Source organism: Manis javanica, chromosome 10 (assembly GCF_040802235.1).
Source record: "Manis javanica isolate MJ-LG chromosome 10, MJ_LKY, whole genome shotgun sequence".
NCBI classification, from domain to species: Eukaryota; Metazoa; Chordata; class Mammalia; order Pholidota; family Manidae; genus Manis; species Manis javanica.
The window spans coordinates 35,031,368-35,050,274 of NC_133165.1; the positions used below are offsets into that span (position 1 = coordinate 35,031,368).

The following is an 18,907-nucleotide window of genomic DNA, read 5'->3' on the forward strand; positions in this document are numbered from 1 at the left end:
CTACTGGGTGTGAAGTAGTATCTCATTGTGCTTTAGAATTTACATTTCCCTAACAACTAATGTTGAGAATATTTTTATGTGCTTATTGGCCATTTGTGTATCTTCTTTGGAAAAATATCTATTTGGTCCTTTGCTCATTTTTTAATTGTGTTGTTTTCCTGTTGAGTTACGAGTATTCTTTATATATTCTCGATTCTTGACATTTATCAGATATAGCTTGCCAATATTTTTTCCCATTATGTGAGTTGTCTTTTCACTCTCTTGATAGTGTCCTTTGATGTACAAAAGTTTTTAATTTTTGTGAATTCCATGTCTTTGCTCAGGCTGCTGTAACAAAAACCATGACTAGGTAGCTTAAACAACCAACATTTATTTCTCATAGTTCTGGAGGCTGCTACGTCCTAGATCAAGCACCAGTAGATCTGGTGTCTGGTGAGTGCCCATTGCCTGGTCTTGTTGACGGCTGCTTTCTCATATCCTCACATGGTAGAGAGCAGACTGAGGAAGCAAGCTCTCTTGTTTCTTCTTATAATAGCACTAGTCCTATTCATGAGGGTTCTACCTTCATGACCTAATTACCTCCCAAAGGCCCTACTGAATACCATCAAACTGGGGGTTAGGATTTCAACATATGAATTTCAGGGGAACACAAACATTCAGTTTATAATAGTCCAATTTCTGTTTTTTCTTTTGTGGCTTGTGATTTTGGTGTCATATCTAAGAAACCATTGCCAAATCCAAGGTCATGAAGATTTATCTCTATGTTTTCTTCTAAGAGTTTTATAGTTTTCTCTCTTACAATATTTAGGTATTTGATCCATCTTGAGTTGATTTTTATACACACTGTTAAGGGTCCAGCTTCATTCTTTTACATGTGGCTATCCAGTTGTCCCAGCACCATTTGTTAAAGAGACTATTTTTTTCTCTATTGAACGGCCTGAGCACCCTTGTCAAAAATAAATTAACTATATATATATACATGAATTAAGTTCTAGATTCTCAATCCTGTTCCATTGACCTAACTGTCTATCTTAGCGGCAGTACCACACTGTCTTAATTACTGTAGCTTTGTGGTAAGTTTTGAAATCAGGAAGTATGAGTCCTCCAATTTTGTTCTTTTTCAAGATTGTTTTGGCTATTTGGGATTCCTTGCAATTCCATTGGAATTTGTGGGTCAGCTTTTCTGTATCTGCATAAAAAGCCAATGGGGTTTGATAGGGATTGCACTGAATCTGTGTATTGCTTTGGAGGGTAACACCATCTTAATACACGCATACCTCATTTTACCATGCTTCACTTTATTGCACTTCTCAACTCCTGCATTTTTTACAAAGTGAAGGTTTGTGGCAATCTTGTGCAGAGCAAGTCTATCAGTACCATTTTTCCAACAGCATTTGCTCACTTTGTGTCATGTTTTGGTAATTCTTGCAGTATTTCAAACTTTTTCAGTATTAATATTTGTTAGGGTGATCTGTGACCAGTGCTCTTTAATGTTACTATTATAATTGTTTTGGAGTTCCACAAACTGTGCCCATGTAAGACAGCAGAGGACTTAATAAATGATGTGTGTGTTTTGACTGCTCTGACTGGCCATTTCCTCTCTCTCCCTCTCCTTGGGCCTCCCTATTCAATGAAGACACAATAATGTTGAAATCTGGCCAGTTCCTAACCCTACAATGGCCTCTACATGTTCAAGTGAAAGGAAGAGCCACATATCTCTTACTTTAAATCAAAAGCTAGAAATGATTAAGATTAGTGGGGAAAGTGTGTTGAAAGCCAACATAGGTCAAAAGGTAGGACTCTTATGCCAAACAGCCAACTTCTGAATGCAAAGTTCTTGCAGGAAATTAAAAGTGCTCCTCCAGTGAAGACATGAATGGCTAGAAAGTGAAACAGCCTTATTTCTGATATAGAGAAAGTCTTAGTAGTCTGGATAGAAAATCAAACCAGCCACGAAATCCCCTTAAGCCAAAATTTAACCCAGAGGAAGGCCCTAGCTCTCTTCAATTCTGTGAAGGCTGAGAGAGGTGAGGAAACTACAGAAGAAAAGTTTGAAGCTAGCAGAGGTGGGTTCCTGAACTTTAAGGAAAGAAGCTTTCTCCATAACAGAAAAGTGCAAGGTGAAGCAAGTACTGATGCAGAAGCTACAGCAAGTTATCCAGAAGATCTAGCTAAGATCATTAATAAACGCAACTGCACTAAACAACTGATTTTCAGTTTGGCAGAAACAGCCTTCTATTGTAAGAAGATGCCATCTAGGACTTTCATAGCTAGAGAAGAGAGGTTAATGCCTGGCTTTACAGCTTCAAAGGAAAGGCTAGCTCTCTTGTTAGGGGCTAAGGTAGCTGGTGATTGTAGGTTGAAGCCATTGCTTACTGAACATTCCAAAAATCCTAGGGCCCTTAAGAATTATGCTAAATATATTGTGCCTATGCTCTATATATGGAACAAAACCTGGATGACAGCACATCTGTTTACAACATGGTTTACTGAATATTTTATGCCCACTGTTGAGACCTCTGCTCAGAAAAAGATTCCTTTCAAAATATTACTGCTCACTGACAGCACACCTGGTCGGCCAAGAGCTCTGATGGAGATATGCAATGCGATTAATGTTGCCTTCATGCCTGCCAACACACTCTGCAGCCTATGGATCAAGGAGTAGTTTTGACTGTCAAGTCTTATTATTGAAGAAATGCATTTCATAAGGCCACCATACATACATAGTGATTCCTCTGGTGCACCTGGGCAAAGTCACCTGAAAATCTTCTGGAAAGGATTCACCATTCTAGATGCCATGAAGAACATTTGTGAGTCATGGCAAGAGGTCAAAATATCAACATTAACAGGAGTTTGAAAGAAGTGGATTCCACCTTCACAGATGGCTTTGAGGGGCTCAGGACTTCAGTGGAGGAAGTAACTGCAGATGCAGTGGAAACACCAAGAAAACTAGAATTAGTAGTCAGGCTGGAAAATGTCACAGAATTGCTTCTCATAGATGAGCAAAGACAGTGATTTCTTGAGTTGGAATCTGTTCCTGGTGAAGATGCTGGGAAGACTGCTGACAGGACAGCAAAGCATTTAGGGTATTACATAAACGTAGGATGAAGCAGCAGCAACGTTGGAGAATACTGACTCCAATTTTGAAAGAAGTTCTACTGTGGGTAAAATGCTGTCAAACGGCATCACAGGCTAGAGAGAAATCAGTTGTGAAAAGAAGAGTCAATCGATACAGCAAAGTTCACTATTGTCTTAAAGAAGTTGTCACGGCCACTCCAGCCATCAGCAACCATCACCTGATCAATCAGCAGCCATCAACATTGAGGCAAGACCAGGAAAAAGATTACAACTCACTGAAAGCTCAAGTGATGGCTGGCATTTTTTAGCAATAAAGCACTTTTAAATTGAGGTATATACATTGTTTTTATATAACATAATGCTGTTGTACACTTAACAGACTACAGTATAGCAGAAACATAACCTTCATATGCACTAGAAAACAAAACCAATTCATTTGACTTGCTTTATTGTGATGTTTGCCTTCTCGCAGTGGTCTGGAACTGAACTCACAATATCTCCAAAGTTTGCCTGTACTGGGTTTTTAACCACAGAATCAATAAATACCCTTGAGTCCATACTGATATAAATAATCAAAATAAATGGGAGAAAAGGAACAGCTCTTCCACACAGAAGAATTCCAACTAATAAACATAGAAGGAAAGAGGGAAATAGAGAATTGCCATCAGGCTAATGCCACAGTAAGAACTGTTGCAGATAAAATCTCCCAATGGACATGCTAAAATTAGTGGGTAACAGTCCCAGGACAAACAGGATTTATACGGTCTCCCCCAGGATCCTCATTAACTACAAAGGGAAAATAGTAACTTTACAGTGCAGATACCAACCTAACCAAGAGACTGAGGCACACATCACTATTAATGAGTCCCTTGAGACAACACACTGAGAAGGACACGACACCTATTTTGTGGTGTTCTTGCAACCAAGGCCTGACCTTGCACCAATCATGAGAAAACATCAGTCAAACCCAAACGGAAGGGCGTTCTACAAAACGACTGACCAGTACTCTCACAAGTATCAAGGTTATGAAAGGCGAAGGAAGTGTCACAGATTGAGGACTAAGGGGACATGACAGCTAAGTGTAAGGTGGGATCCTGGGTAGGATCCTAGAAGAGAAAACGGACATTTGTGGAAAAACTAGTACAATTCTAGCAAGGCCTGTAGTTTAGTTCAGAGGTTGGCAAACAATGGTCTACAGGCCATGCCCAGCCTGCTGACTCTTTCTGAAAATGAAAAAAAAAAGTTTTATTGGAACACAGTCATGCTCATTCATTTACAGATTATCTCTGGCTGCTTTCTTGCTAAAACAACAGAGCTGCGTAGTTGTGACAGAGCCCTTATGGCCCACAAAGCCTAACATATTTACTGTCTGGCCCTTTACAAACAAAGTTTACCAACCTCTGGTTTATAGTTGATGATGTTATACCAATGTTAATTTCCTGTTCTTGATAACTGTATTATCATTCTGTAAGATGTTAACATCAGGGGAAGCTGAGTGAGAAATAAAAGGAAACTCATTCCATTTCTGCAACTTTTCTGTAAGTCAAAAATGGGTTGAAAATAAAAAGTAAAAAAAAAAAATCCAGGCATGCCCTTACTGCAAAGCCTTCCCAGCAGCCTCCCTAGACACATCTCACACACTGCTGCCTGGTTTTGCTTCCCTGTTCTGCCTCCTAAGAATGTTCTTCCCTTTCTATCTGTAGCCATCAAAGCTGTATCTTCAAGCATTAACCCAAGGGCCACTTCCTCCACCAAATCTTCCCTTCCTGCTTTATACTCAGGATCAGTCACACCAGTAGCAGCATCTGTCTTGAATTGTGGTCAGCAACTTCCATGTCCACTCCTCTTACCTCATGATGAACCCCTGACGATGCAGAACTACGTTTTAGTCATTTCTGTACTTCTCTAGCAAATGTAGAGTAAGCGTCTGATATCTTGGATTCCTCATAAAACTCCAAGACACAGGGTTGGTGCCCTCAGTTCTCAAAAACAAGTATTCAGAATTGAAGGAGAAAGAAAGTCTATTGGGCACTGTGTACATCATCTGCTCCCTAAGGAGGCAGGCAATGGGAACCAATGTTGACTCAGCACCTACTGTGGGCCAAGCAACATGTTAGGCACGTTATACAAGGTCTTTCTTTCGATTCTCATGATAAACCTATTTAGATAAATGTTATCTCAACCATTTTACAAACACAGATTCCAAGACCTAAGGGCCAAGCAAATTACCAAAGGTCCCCACAGCCAGCAACTCAAAGAGGAAAGTCTAAGGGCCTTGAGAGACCCTCTCTGCCATTTCTTATTGCAACACTGTCAATTGCTACCCACAAGCACTGGTTCAAAATGGTCTCACTTGGTTGTCATGCTGGCCAGTCACCCCAGGTTAAGCCAGCAGTAGGCTTGTCATTCAGCAAAATCTTAGCTTCTGCTCAGGCAGCAAGCACCAGGCAGCTGCGGGAGGCTGCTCCACGTAGCAGCTCCACACAGAGCAGGTTTCGGGTAGCATCTTCCTTCTGTCCAATGAGTGACTTCAGAGTCGTGCCTCCCAGAAGCTGACAGAAGCAAGAGTATGATGGAAGGCTTTCTAACAGAGATGTGGGCATCCACTTCTTGAGGCCAGGAGGTAGGGCTGGGCTGCCATTGGGCTATGGCCTTAGATGGCACTGTCTGAGCTCCTGGTTTTGCCTATGCTTCGCCTTTAAGTGAATCAGGCCACTGCCGGGCATTAAAGGCTGGTATCAATGAAATGTGCATTGAGCACAGGTGTTGGTCAATCTCTGCATTCTGTGTCTGTGGATTCATATCATGCTTTTAAATTGTATTATTTGGGGGCAGAGTTATTGGACAGTCACAACAACGTGAACAAGTCAGTGATAGTCAGGCCCCATGGTAACAGAGGACTGACTGCCTTGAGGTGTCCACAAAAGCATTCACAATTTACAAGACGTCCATCAGCACTAAACCATTAGCTGATGACAGTTTCTTATTGTCTCGACCACACTCTTTTAGGATATAGGAAGACAAAATCCTCTGGTGCTGGCCTGACATTATACCATGCTGTCACTCAGGTCATGAGGCTAACGCTGCTGGGGGTGCTGCATACTTGGCTACAGCAAGCTGTGCAGACATGGTTGTGTTAGGAAAACCACTGCTTCACAGCACCTGCTGTCACTTCCGGGTAGAAAAGACACCCACCATGTCAGAGAGCACACCTGTGGGAGGGATGATGGGACATTTCTCCAGGCCACAGTACTGGACAAGGTTTCCTCCTCTGAGCACTAACCCACACCCAAGTGGCTCAATGCTTACTTTATGCAACGTCCAGGGTAGGCAAGGTGACTCTGCTGGGCTCTTGGCCTCCATAAGGGGACTCAGTACTTCAAGCAGCTTTTTCCTTGTGGCTCTACCACCTCAATGTACAAATACCAGTGCTGACATGATGGGGAGAAGGCAGTGGGTAGGATAAGCCTCAGCCCTTAGGTGCTTCAGGCCAGAGGCAACACACATCACTCCCTCTCACAGAATGTGAGCCGAAGTTAACTTCAAGAGGGCTAAGAAATGTGGGGGAGCACAGAGAGGTGCAGTGAGCAATAATGTGCCTGCTCCAGGCGTGCAGGATTCTCTTGAAGTGATGGGGAGCCAGTGACAGAATTGGTGAGAGTCCAGTGGCTCAAGGTCTTGCGACCTATAAACTGGATTTTTTAAAATGGAGACATAATTCACTTACCATAAAACTCACCATGTTAAAGTGTGGAATTCAGTGGTTTTCCATACATGCGCCCTCTGTGTGGCTGCCACCACCACTATCCGATTCCAGAATGCTTTCATAACCCCAACAAGAAGCCATACACCCATCAGGAATTACCCCACATTCTGGTCTGTCTTCCCCTCTTTGCTTTGGACATCAGGGCACTGAACAAATCTAAGTAGCCTCTAGTAGCGGTACACTATCCTTGACCCCAGGCCTCCTCCCCCTCGACTATTTTCTATTTGCCTCATCGATTTATCTTTTTCTCAATAAATACTAATTGTAACATCAATTAACATGTATTAAGCCCTTGCAACATGATGTTCCACTCTTACAACAACCTTCTGAGTATAGGAGGTGTAATTATCTCAGAGGTTAAAGTGATTTGTCCAAAGTTAGGGAACTGATAAGTGATAGAACCAGGGTTCAAACCCAGACCAAACTCAGCATCTGGGCCACACTATAACCTTCAAAACCTTTTTAGAACAAAGGCAAAGTTATAGATAGACTGTTGCTTCATTCAATGATCTGGGTTCATTTTGTAGTTAACATTCCGGTTATACCATCAGGTGACAGTATTGCTCAAAATTAAATAACCAGGGAGACGAGGCAGAGGCTGGTGTCTGGCTGGAGCTGTTTTGCATATCTGTCTCCTATTCAAGAGGCCTGGTGTTCAGTGCAGATCTGCTGAATGACTGAATCACCAAAATCTCCCAGACCTGAGGCCCCACTCCACACTCGATGGCACAGCACATTGGCCCTTCAGCCAGGAGCATTTGAACAGAACCAGTGCTGCCTTCTGCAAACTCCTGGCTCCGCGTATGGTCACCCACCAAGGGGCAAGAAGGCAAGCCAGGCCTTTCAACTTTCACAACAAAATGGAAGGACACTGCATGTGGGATATACTACAAATCTTAAGACCTCCACTTCTCCATAGCCTCACCTCTGACCAAGGGTCTCTCCCCACTCATTCTCCCAGATTCTCCCACATTGCCCCTGACTGATAAGACACATCATTGAGTCTATTCTCTTGCTCCCATCCCCCAAAGACCTTCCCTTACTGTATAATAATGGAGCCTGAAGTTCTCTGCCCTTACTCAAGTGGGTCCCAGAAAGGGCTTTATGTGGGTCATGCTCCTGTCCGTTAGAACATTCCCTCCACCTTGGCCTGAGCCATTATCATCTTGCCAGTCTTGTCCACGTACCAAGTGCAGTCCCCGCACCTCAGAGAGGGCCTGGTACCTACTGGGCACTCTACAAATGCTTGCTGAGTTCAGTCAGAGGCTGCTGCCCACTTATTTAGTCCATGAACCTTCAATAAAGGCCTGAGGGAAATGCTTCTTGTGCTAAACTGATCTGCGTCCTGTTTCCATTAGTGTTTGCTGTGCAATCCCATCCTTCTTTGCCTTGCCTTCTGAGAAGCTAACACCTGAGTTTTCTGTTCAATCACAATAGCTTCCCTTAACTGTCTTTGGTACAATTTCCTGGCCCCCAGATCCGTCTCTCAATTATTAGGCTTTTGGCTTTTGGCTTTGAGTTCTTTCCTCAGAGTCTGGTTTTGCTGAGACAAGTGTTGGCCTTGAAATTCAACAGATTTCAAACCCAGTTTAGCCATGAAAGAACAAAGGCTTTATGGGCAGACAGACCTTGATTCAAACCCCAGCTATACCACCTACAACCACGGGATCCTGGGCACATTACTTATTACTCAGCTTCAGTCCCATTGCCGACCGTCCTCACAGTGTTATAATGATCACATGACATATAAAACACTCAGCACAAGATCCAACATACAATAGATACTCAAAGGTTATAGTAGACCAACTCACTTCATTAGAATTTTTTTGTTTTTATCATAAATCTACAATTATATGAAGAACATTATGTTTACTAGGGCCCCCCCTCACCAAGTCCCCCCCCCAATAGAATTTTTTAATAAACAAATTTATTCATGTTTTTGGCATCCAGATAACTGATCTGGAAATATCTAGAAAGACTAGGAATACTATGAGGGGAGGGGGTATTCCCAAGTTCTTTCTCTTCTTCATTTATAAAATGATTAAATTATTGAACTAATTACTGAATAAACTGTTAATTGCTAGAGGAACTTGAAACATTTAAAATTTCATACCTAGATGGAAAGCTAAAATCCTATGAAAAGTTCATAATCTTGAAATATACAGACCAGACCCAATATTGAATCTGGGTTCATTCAGTGTGCAGGAAAAAGCTTAGCAGTAAATGTGTGAGAGCGAGAAGCCATAAGCATTAATTCATTCATTTATCCATTTACTCCTCGTTAGCATTTACTGAGTGCCCTACCTTACACCTGGCACTGTTCTACAAACTGGCTCATGCTCATGGAAGTCATAGGGAAGCTCCATGTCCTCAATGAATTCAGTCTATTACAACCATGTTGTCATTAGGGAAAGGGAGAATTAGGCCCCTTTTATTATAACCATTTCCATATTCTTTACGGAAGTAGATGGAGGGGAAAGAAAAACACACACACACAAAATAATAAGACAGTGAGAGCAACTGTAAATTTTTGTGCAAAGGAGGGATGATAAAAGCAAGGCTTTGCACTCAATCTAGCAATGGTACCATGGACAGATCTTGAGAAGTGGTGGGAAGAAGCAAGGAAGAATTTACCCACACAGGAGGCCAGTTAGAGGGCTAATGCAGTGGAGATTCAAGACTAAAAACAAACAGGACTGCATGTCCTTAGGGCTTCAGGGACAAGGAAGGTGGAGAGGTCACTAACAGATAGTTATGTGCTGATGAGTGTTTCTGGTAGGCGGGAAGAGCTTTTTCATCTTTGTTGTCCTGCTAAATGACCTTTCAGAGTTTGCAAGTCACATTACATAAGGGACTGCATCCAACATGTCCACATAACATCATGTGGTTTGTTAATTAAAAAGGTTCTGAAACCCTTAACTGAAACCAATGAAGAAATGCTCTTCTTACCAAAACCACAAATCCTTGATGGTAAACTTTTCGATGTCTGGAGTGTGTCCCAACCTAAACCCCACCCATGAAAGAACCTGGGTACACCTGGCTAATACATTCTCTTGTGTATTCAAGAACAGCCATCCCTGTTTGTTGTGTTGAAAACTAACCTCAAGTGACTTATGGGTAACAGAGTCAACACCTCTCAGTTCAGAGAAGGTGAGCACAAGTTCACGTGTTCTTACCCAGCCCTCAAACCTTTGTACAGACCCAGCCCAGTCAACGCAACGATGATGTGTGCCCATGAGGATCGAAGTATCACAGGATCACGGTGTTCTTACATGAGAACCAAACCAAGAAAGTGGCAATGAGGACAGCTGAGCTCAGCAAATGGGGGTGGGGAGGAGGTGGGCAGGGCCACGGGAAAAGGCACTGAAGATAAAACTAGGGAAATAAAAAATATGACTCAACATAATTTATAAACTTCACCTGGAAGCAAATTAAGTAAGTCCCACATCATAGGACACACCCCACAAAGTCCATCTTCCTTCACTTTATAACCAAGGGGACAAAAACCAACTTTTCCCATCCTGTTTTCCTACAGGATCTCCTAAAGAATCCAATTCTCTGCAAGACAGTCCTGGCTGACCGCACCACAGTTTGGCCCATCACTATATTCCAGTTTTGCCTTGAGATTGATTATTTCTGGGGAGCACACATGCAATTCTCTTAGCTGCAGATAGACTCTGTGCAAGGGGCACATGCTCCAGCACTTCCATTAAAGGACAACTCAGAATCTCCTTATAAGCGAGGTAAGTAAGTCCCCACATCGGTGGATTTCTCCAGAAGACAGCCAGAAGGACCAGGTCCTCCAGATGCTTTGTGCACAACATACCCAGTATTAAACTGAGGAACCACGCAAACCAGCATCAGACATAACAGAGGCTGATGGATGTGGCTCCAACAGGCCCAACCAACCAGAGCTGCCAGCCTGCAAAAAGGCATGGTTCACCCCACGAGACTCCTCAGACACACTCACATCTCAACAGGTGCACAACTAGTGTAAACACCTCACTTGGGGTGGGAGTTGGGGAAGGAAAAAAAAAAACTTTTAGGATGTAGGGCTCTAAGACAATAGGATACAGATTTAGGCAGAGAAAAATTCCCAAATGATGAATTCACCCAGAGACGGCACTGGGCAGTAAGAAAGTCTGAAACCCAATACAGAATACACTGTGCCATCATGTCGCTGCCCTATTAAAAGCCATCCTACCACTTAGCATTGTTCACAAGACCCCTTCAAATAAGGCCCAGCTGCTTCCAAGTCTTATGTAACCTATACTTTATAACCTCCAGAGACGTGCTCTAGTGGACTCAGTGAATCCTACTTATGCTCCAAGACCTAACTCAAATGTCACCTCTTCAGTGGGCCTTGCATGACCCCACATGGGGGCAGCTCAGCCTGAGTGCCCCCCAGCACACAGCAGGCTCAGCAACGAGGAGAAGCACCTCACATGCATTATCTCAAGAATGAACTCAACACACTGTGCCATAATTTACTTTTATGTCTGTTCCCCTCCCTGTTAAGAGTTCTCAAGTGCCTGAGCCAGGCCCTAAACATAAACACTTAGGGGGCCCCTGGGGGCCAAGGATGTGTTTTTTTTTTAAATGTCATTCCACAGGGATGGACACACTGCCAGAACAGGGAGAGTTAACTCTGAAAAATAAACACTTCTTGAGCTGTTCCAAGAGGCAGGTGAGGCAAGAATCCTTTCCCTCACTTCATAGGTGAACGAGGCCTGGCATGGGCCAATGCCTGTATGCACTGGTAAGCTACCTGTGAGCCAGGACTGTCTCCCCACCTGCCAGGTGAGTCCAAATTTCTATCAAATGCCAAATGACAGACCTACACAGGAAAACAGGTTTTATTCTGTAGGCTATATAATAGTAATAACAAAGAATTGGCATTGTCTCTATAAGATGCTCATCTCATTTATATTTCTCACAACTATGATGAAATGTATGATGAGACATTAAAGACAGACATGAGATTTGAGTTTTGTGCTACTGGAAGTGGAGAGGAATAATTGTATTATTAAGTAATTATATGTACTAGATTTCCCTTCCATCAAAATAAACACGATCCTCTACAATGAGAAAATGGGATCACACAGCATAAAGGCAGCAAAGGCTCCGGAAGCAGACTGCCCTGGGTGAGGCCAGCTTCACCCTCAGCCTTGAGGAAGTGATTCCATGTCTGAGATGGCCTTCCCCATGTCAGGTGGGCATGGAAACATCAGCCTTTTGGGGTCATCAGAAGACCTTAAAATATATATATATACAATACACATTTATGTGCATGCTTAACACAAATGTAGCACAGAGTCTGGCGTAAATCTTCCTGAAATAAAAGCATCTCTGCCCTCAGCAGTTGGTCTTCACAACTGGCTTTAGAATTCTGAATTAAAAAATGAGTCTCTGGTGGTGGAAACTTAACAAGGTTATCATTTTGGAAGGGGAGTTTGGCAATATCTGTTGACATTTAAAGTCATACCATATCTGCAAACACACACACACACACACACACACATTCCTCTGTATAAAATTTCTCCATAGAGAAAAGGTCAGTGCAAGGCCGTGAAGGATGTCCACTTTCTAGGCTGCACTTTCTGTAATGGTGCTTTTTTTATAATGACCACTTAATTTTTTGTAGGCTAAAAAAATACAGTTTAATAAAAAAGTTATTTCTCCATTTCTTTTTCTGATTTTAATTTTTAAGTGAATCTGACATATAATAAAAAGTTAAATCTCAAATTCTTATCATCATTTGACAAACGATGTGTGCTGTCTGTCTCCCCTTACTAGATCAGTTCTGTGGGGAACTTGTGTCTGCTATGCCAACACCTTATAGTGTCTGGTACCTAGTAGGTAGTCAATATTTGTTAAATGAATGCATTTAAAAGCTCAAAAACATTTTCCAGTCCTTCCACTTCTAAGAATTCACTGTACAAAAATATCTGCCCAACTGCATAAAGACAAAGGAGATGGCTACTCAGTGTAGTAGGATTCATTACAGCCAAAAGCTGCAAACAGCGTAAATTTTCTTCACTAATACTGGTTACCAGAATATTGCTGTTCTTTAAAAGAATGAGGCTTTAAAAAAAAAATGAGGTAGTTCTTTACATAGCAATATAGAAAAACATGTTAAGTAATAAAAAGCCTCAGAACAGTATGACTAGTTCATCTTACTTTTGTATTTAAAATTTTAACAATAAAAAGTTTCTGCTCTTTTAACTAAAAATACCTGGAGAATATATAGTACCTAAATAGGGGTGATTTTTTATCTCTGTGTATGGTTATGAGAGATGGTCACCATCTATATTGTGTATTTCTGTAGGTTTTTAAAAATATGAGCACTTAATATTTTTGTAAGCAGAAAAAAACATATTTTTATAAAAACAGTCATTTCTCCATTTCTCCATTTCACTTTTTTCTGATTTTAATTTTTAAATGAATCTGACATGTAAGTTAAATCCTAAAGCACTACACTGAGGCCCACCAGCCTGGGATGGTTTGCCAAAAAGCACACAAAGCTGGCACTCAGGTTCCCTGACCCCCAGTCTAGTGTTCTTCTCCCTTCTAAAGCACAAGATAGGGGAGGTGTTGAGTGGCAGCTGGGCCCTCTGGAACCATGAAAGGTTCTACAATCACAGAAGCTTCAATCAGGAAAATAAAAGTTGCATAAGAACTAATTCTTATTAACTTGAAACACCCCATGGGTTTACCAAAATGTTCTGGGTTTACCAAGCAATTCTGATTTTAAATAGTCTGTTCTCCTAAGTAGACATGGACTTAGACCTAACTCAGCTCCTGATTTTCAAGGGGTTAAGGGGGAATCAACCCACATGCACTGTCAGGTCCTAAAATTTCAGGTTTATCAGGCAAACAACATCCCCTGTGGCTGTTTACAAACTCACCACCCAGGAGTATTCATCCGCCTTACTCAAGTTGGCTGCAGTAAGTGCTGCTCTTTCCAGGTGCTGAAGTACATCCCCCAAGCTCTTCACCTCAAATTGACCTGCTATTTTTTCAAGTGCTAGACGGTAAGAATTTTGGTGAGTTCAGACCCCTCTGAAAGTTTTCAACACCACAACACAACTGGAATTCTCTGAAAGGCATTCTCTGACGTGCAGACCTGTTTTTTGGACGGTTGATACACTAATTAAGCTTCAAACAGTTTCCTACATCAGGTGGCATGAAAATCTGGCACTAGAAGCTCATGAACTGGCCACTCTTTCTGAAGGAAAGTTAAGAACTCCTTACAGGGACTCAAAGAAAAGAAAGTGATCCCGTCTGGGTTCACTGCTTTACCAATTGGGACTTTGGGACTATTTCCCTGATTAAGCAAAACCCCCAGCTACTCGAAGGGAAGTGGTGTGGCAAAACTTGGTTAATGAATGGAAGGCCTTATCCCCAAGCCTGGGGAATTACAGCATTGCACAGTGAGGACACTGGACCCCATAGGGCAGTTAAATTCTCAGCCAATATGGAATGTTACAGTTCACCCTCCAAGAACCTCTCTTTGATCCTCAGAACCTCAAATCTGTGGGGACAGCAGGGTGGGCTGTATCACTGTCTGTGCTGAGGGGGAAACAGAGGCTCCAAGAAGTGTCCTGTCAAGGTGCCCGACCCAAGACAACTCATTCTAGCTTTGGCGATAGTTCTCTCTTGAGTTCCAACTCAGAGGGAAAGCTGCATCTTATAGGACTAAGAAGAGGCAGCCACGTTCACTGAATGGCCCCAAACTCCTCAGTATTGGTCCCCAACTGACACAAAGGTGATTCACCTTGAGGAATGAAAAGCAAAAAGTCGAGGTCATGTTCCCTGACGCGCCCCACAGACCTCGATCTCTTATCCAACCGCTCCCACGAACTAAGGATGTCACGGCTGCCCAACATAGTTAGCAAAAGACCTGTCGCAACGGCTGCCAAGGCACCTGCCCACTAAGGGCACTATCCCCTAGGGACGCCGGGGCTTCGCCGGAGCGCAGATTCCCAGGAGAGGCCGGGCTAGTGGTGAGCCTTCGAGTGAGCCACCTGATGCTGCAAGGTCACATTCAGGTCCCATTCGCACCCTTCACGCGTCTCCTACGTGAGTTACCCCAACACCCGGCTGCCTCCTGGGGTCCACCGTACAAACGGGGAAACTGAGGAAAAACCCTCCATACAAACGGCGATACTTGGCTCGGTGTGGGGACTGGAGCCCTAGCCCTGTGACGCCGAGAACCGGCTCTCGGCTGAAGGGCCAGACCGGCGCCTTCGGCGATGGGACGACCCTCCAGACGCCTCGAGAGGTCAGCTCGAGGGGAAGGGCCACCTGAGAAGGGCCGAGGTGGGAGCCGCGCCTTCCGCGAGAGCATCCGGTGACACACGCAGAGACCCGGCTCGAGAGCCCGTCCCTGCGCCGAGGGCCCGCGCGACCGAGGAGGCCAGAAAGCGTCGGGCCTCGGGAGCCCCGGCACCGCGAGCCCTAGCGCCCCGACCCTCCCTTCCCTCGCTCGTGACCGGCGCACTCACCGCGGGCAGCCCGGCAGCGCTCGAGAGACCTGGGCAGGGCGCAGGCCCACACCACTGAGGCGCTACCACCGCCCGCGCCTGCTGCGGGGGTGGGGGCGTGGCCGTGTGGGCACCGCCCCGCCCAGCCGGGCCGCGCGCGCGCGCGTCCCCCCGCGGCCAGACCTCCCCCCTTCGAATCCGTGTTCTTGGTACGGCCCGGCCCGGCCACGCCCGACCTCCGCTTCCAACTTCGCCACCCCGCCAGTAAGTCTGGCGGGTGCGCCCTATCGGACTGTATCCCGGGCGTGGCGGCTCCCCCGCCCCCAGCGTGCGGTTTCCCGGGCCTGCTGCCCACCCGCTCGTGGGTCACCGCGGGGCCATGGCTGTGCGCCCCGATGCCTGGCCTCCTGCTGCCGCTCGCCGCTCATGTGTTAGCGGCTTCTTCTCCTCTCCTAACAATGGCGAGGCGGCGCGCCGAGATCGTCCGGGGTCCTTTCAGCCTGGCCGCGGAGGGCTCGGATTGGAATGCTGGCCGGGGTCGGGGTGGAGATCGCGAAGTGACCTGGCAGGGGTCGAGGACTGCACCCAGAGGCGGGGAGGGGCTGAGGGCCTGGGCTCGAAAAGCTTGACTGCCTGCCTTGGTCGGGGGAGAGAATCCCACCTCTGTGTCCCGTGGTTCCTACGTTATAAACTGTGAGGATTATTATTAGGTGGTATAACTCACGTTCCGAAAGGTGGTTGCTCAGTGCGACAGTAAGTGCTCTAGAAATGTAAGTCATCACCATTGTTATTACAGGCTGTGCTGCGAATCCCTTTGGGAACGGTGCAACTCTGTTGAGACAGGGCCCGTTCTCCATCCTTAAAAATGGGACCAACTAACCCACAACCAAACAGTGTGAGAAACGAAAAGTCCTATATAGAGAGAGCTTGTTACTGGGGTCTCTCAGTTTTAGGTTTCCTATATCGTCTTGTCAGAAACCAGTCTGAGCCACCCCACTGAACCAATCCCTCAGACAAGTTTGATGCACGCAACAATCCTCAGGGTAGGCACACCAAGTCGAAGGGACTGAATATGGAACTCCTGCACTAGGCAGTGGACAGAGCAAGTGGGGAAATGCACCACCCAGCTCTCTGGTACTCCCTCCCACCCTCTCCACACCTTGTTGAACATTCCCCCTAGGTATCCCAGGGAGACTTCAGACTTTGAATCCTTGAGCCTCGCTGTGAAGTCAGAATTTCTAACACTTGAGTTCTCTGCTAATAAAGAGCATCACTGGGGCTGGAAACAGGCATCTGCATTTGTGTTTTCCCACTGAACCAGTAACTGAGTCCTAATGAGGTAGGGCAAGGAAATAGGATAAGCATCATGATTAACTTTTCCTGCCTATGATGAAAAATGCCAAGATATAAATAGTATAGTAAGAACAGGAGGGACTCCATCTTAAGGCTAAGATTCTATTTTAAAAACTAGGGAGTTAGGTAAGATTCCTAACATGTTTTGGTAATCAGCCAATAACCAAGCCTGTCTTAAGGCAGGACAAGCATGTGTCCAGGGCTTGAGGGTAACCACTATCTTAGAGAAGAGCAGGATCAATAAGTTCCTTGTGTTAAGTTTACCTTACAAAATTATCAGGAGGACTGAATGTGGCTGGTGACATAATGTCTCTCACCGGAAAGACATCATGAGACCACATGTCAAACCTACACACACACACACACACACACCACCCTTTGCCACACACACACACACACACACCACCCTTTGCCACACACACACACACACACACACCACCCTTTGCCATATACACACACACACACACACCACCCTTTGCCTCATTCTTGAAAAAAAGACAGAATCCTAAACCCTTAAGTGCTCATCCTCTATGGGCTGCCCTCACTCACCTTTCTTCAAGTGTGTACTTTTGCCTTAAATAAAGACTTCTCTCTGCCCAACTTAATGCGTTTGTCTCTGTGCTCTTCCAGTAGTATGCACCTTTGTTACTTTGCTATTTCATTCTATTTTCTAAGCTTTAGCACAAGTCTTCACTCTCTCCTACTTTAGACAAGCAGGGAAGGGCTACTGAGATCTCTGATTTGAACTTGCAAGTTCCTATCACCTGGGTGACCTAGCTAGGTCTGCAGCTGAATGATCATGCTCTTTGGTAGCCTGCCTGAAAAACCTCCTTTCTTTGCCTTTGGGAAGTTCTCAGAACATAATCTCACTCCATCCAGTGCTCTGCGGCTCCCCCAAATCCTGGGGTAGTAGGGACTTAGTTCCAACACTATGCAGATTCAAGCAGATGCTAAATGCCAAGTGAACCTGGCTTCAGGAATTGGCAAGAGATCTGCCCTATGCCAAGCATGAGTTCAATGAACTTCCCTTTCCTCCCTCTGTTCTTTGCTCTCTGCTGCCTGCAAGGCAGCTGCCATTCACTACTACTCTCGCTTTAATGAATTCTTTCCTTGCCAGTCTGACCTGTTTGGGAATTCTTTCTCATCCAGAGTCAAAACCCTCTCCAGTCCAGGCTGAGGTTTTTCACCTGGTGTGCAGGGAGAGACCTCCCCAGGCAACATTTTGGCGACCATGAAGGAACTCCTAACACAGTACTCGCTAACAGTCTAGGCGAGGAGGAATTCTGTGCTACTTTAAAGTACTCCTTGCCTTTTTCTTTCTTGGGCATGGGTCGCCCATCCCACAGTTTATCCCCCCTATAGGTTGTAGTCTTAACTTCCATGGATCCATTTCCTCCTCTCCATGTGCCTCTTTCCTGACTCAGTCTACCATGTATTCCTCTCATTTCCATGTCTAGCCACTTGCCTGCATGCTTATTTCTCTATTTCTCTTGCCTCTTCTAGTTGTATGTCACTAAATTGAGGAGCTTCATCTCCCCTCAGGGCCATTGAAAATAGTCAGTTAAAAGGAGTCTACACCTAACTTCAGGGCCTGAACCCTTCTCTCTGCCCTTCCTTCACTCCCATTCCTGTGGCCATGGCTGGGGACGGAGTTGAGCCAGAGGAACACCTATGCATGATGGGTCACCGAGCTTCCTATGCATGCCCAGTGTAGGGCCATAGAGCTTCCTGTGCATGCCCCGTGTAGACCCAGGTGTGGAGGGACACCTCATATGACCTGGGTCTAACAGGTACTTTTGAGTTTCTGGGGACCCCTGGGCAACCCTGAGTCCCTTGGGGATCAGGGACTCCTGGTTCCCCTTGGTGGTAGCAGTTCTTTTCCTTTCGGGTCCTGACTTGTCATGGGTGACACCTCCTTCATTCTAACTGACTCCTCATTAAGGTGCATCCTAAAAAATTGGGAAGTCTTTAAACTAGACTCCCTGAAAACAGAAGAAATTAATCTTCTGCAATACAGGCTAACCCCTAAATGGCACTCTAAACCACTTGTCCTTAGGATGTATTCTTAAAAACTGAGATACTTTTAATTAGGTGAGCTAAAAAGAAAGAAGCTGATTTCCTCCTGTAACACTGCTTGACCAAGCAGAGAAAAATGGCCCTCAAACGAGACCCTTAATTACAACATTTTGCAATTGGGTATTAGAAACTAGAAAATATTCATATC

The 18,907-nt window shown here is 44.8% G+C and overlaps 1 protein-coding gene across 1 annotated transcript in view; it reads right to left on the reverse strand.

Annotated features, from left to right (window-relative positions):
* POR (cytochrome p450 oxidoreductase) overlaps positions 1 to 15,469 on the reverse strand; it is a 63,811-nt gene extending 48,342 nt beyond the window's left edge. Inside the window, exon 1 of the mRNA XM_017654521.3 lies at positions 15,352 to 15,469. The gene's annotated coding sequence lies outside the window, so the exon portion shown is untranslated. The remainder of the gene's footprint in view (positions 1 to 15,351) is intronic.
* Positions 15,470 to 18,907: the final 3,438 nt, after the last annotated feature.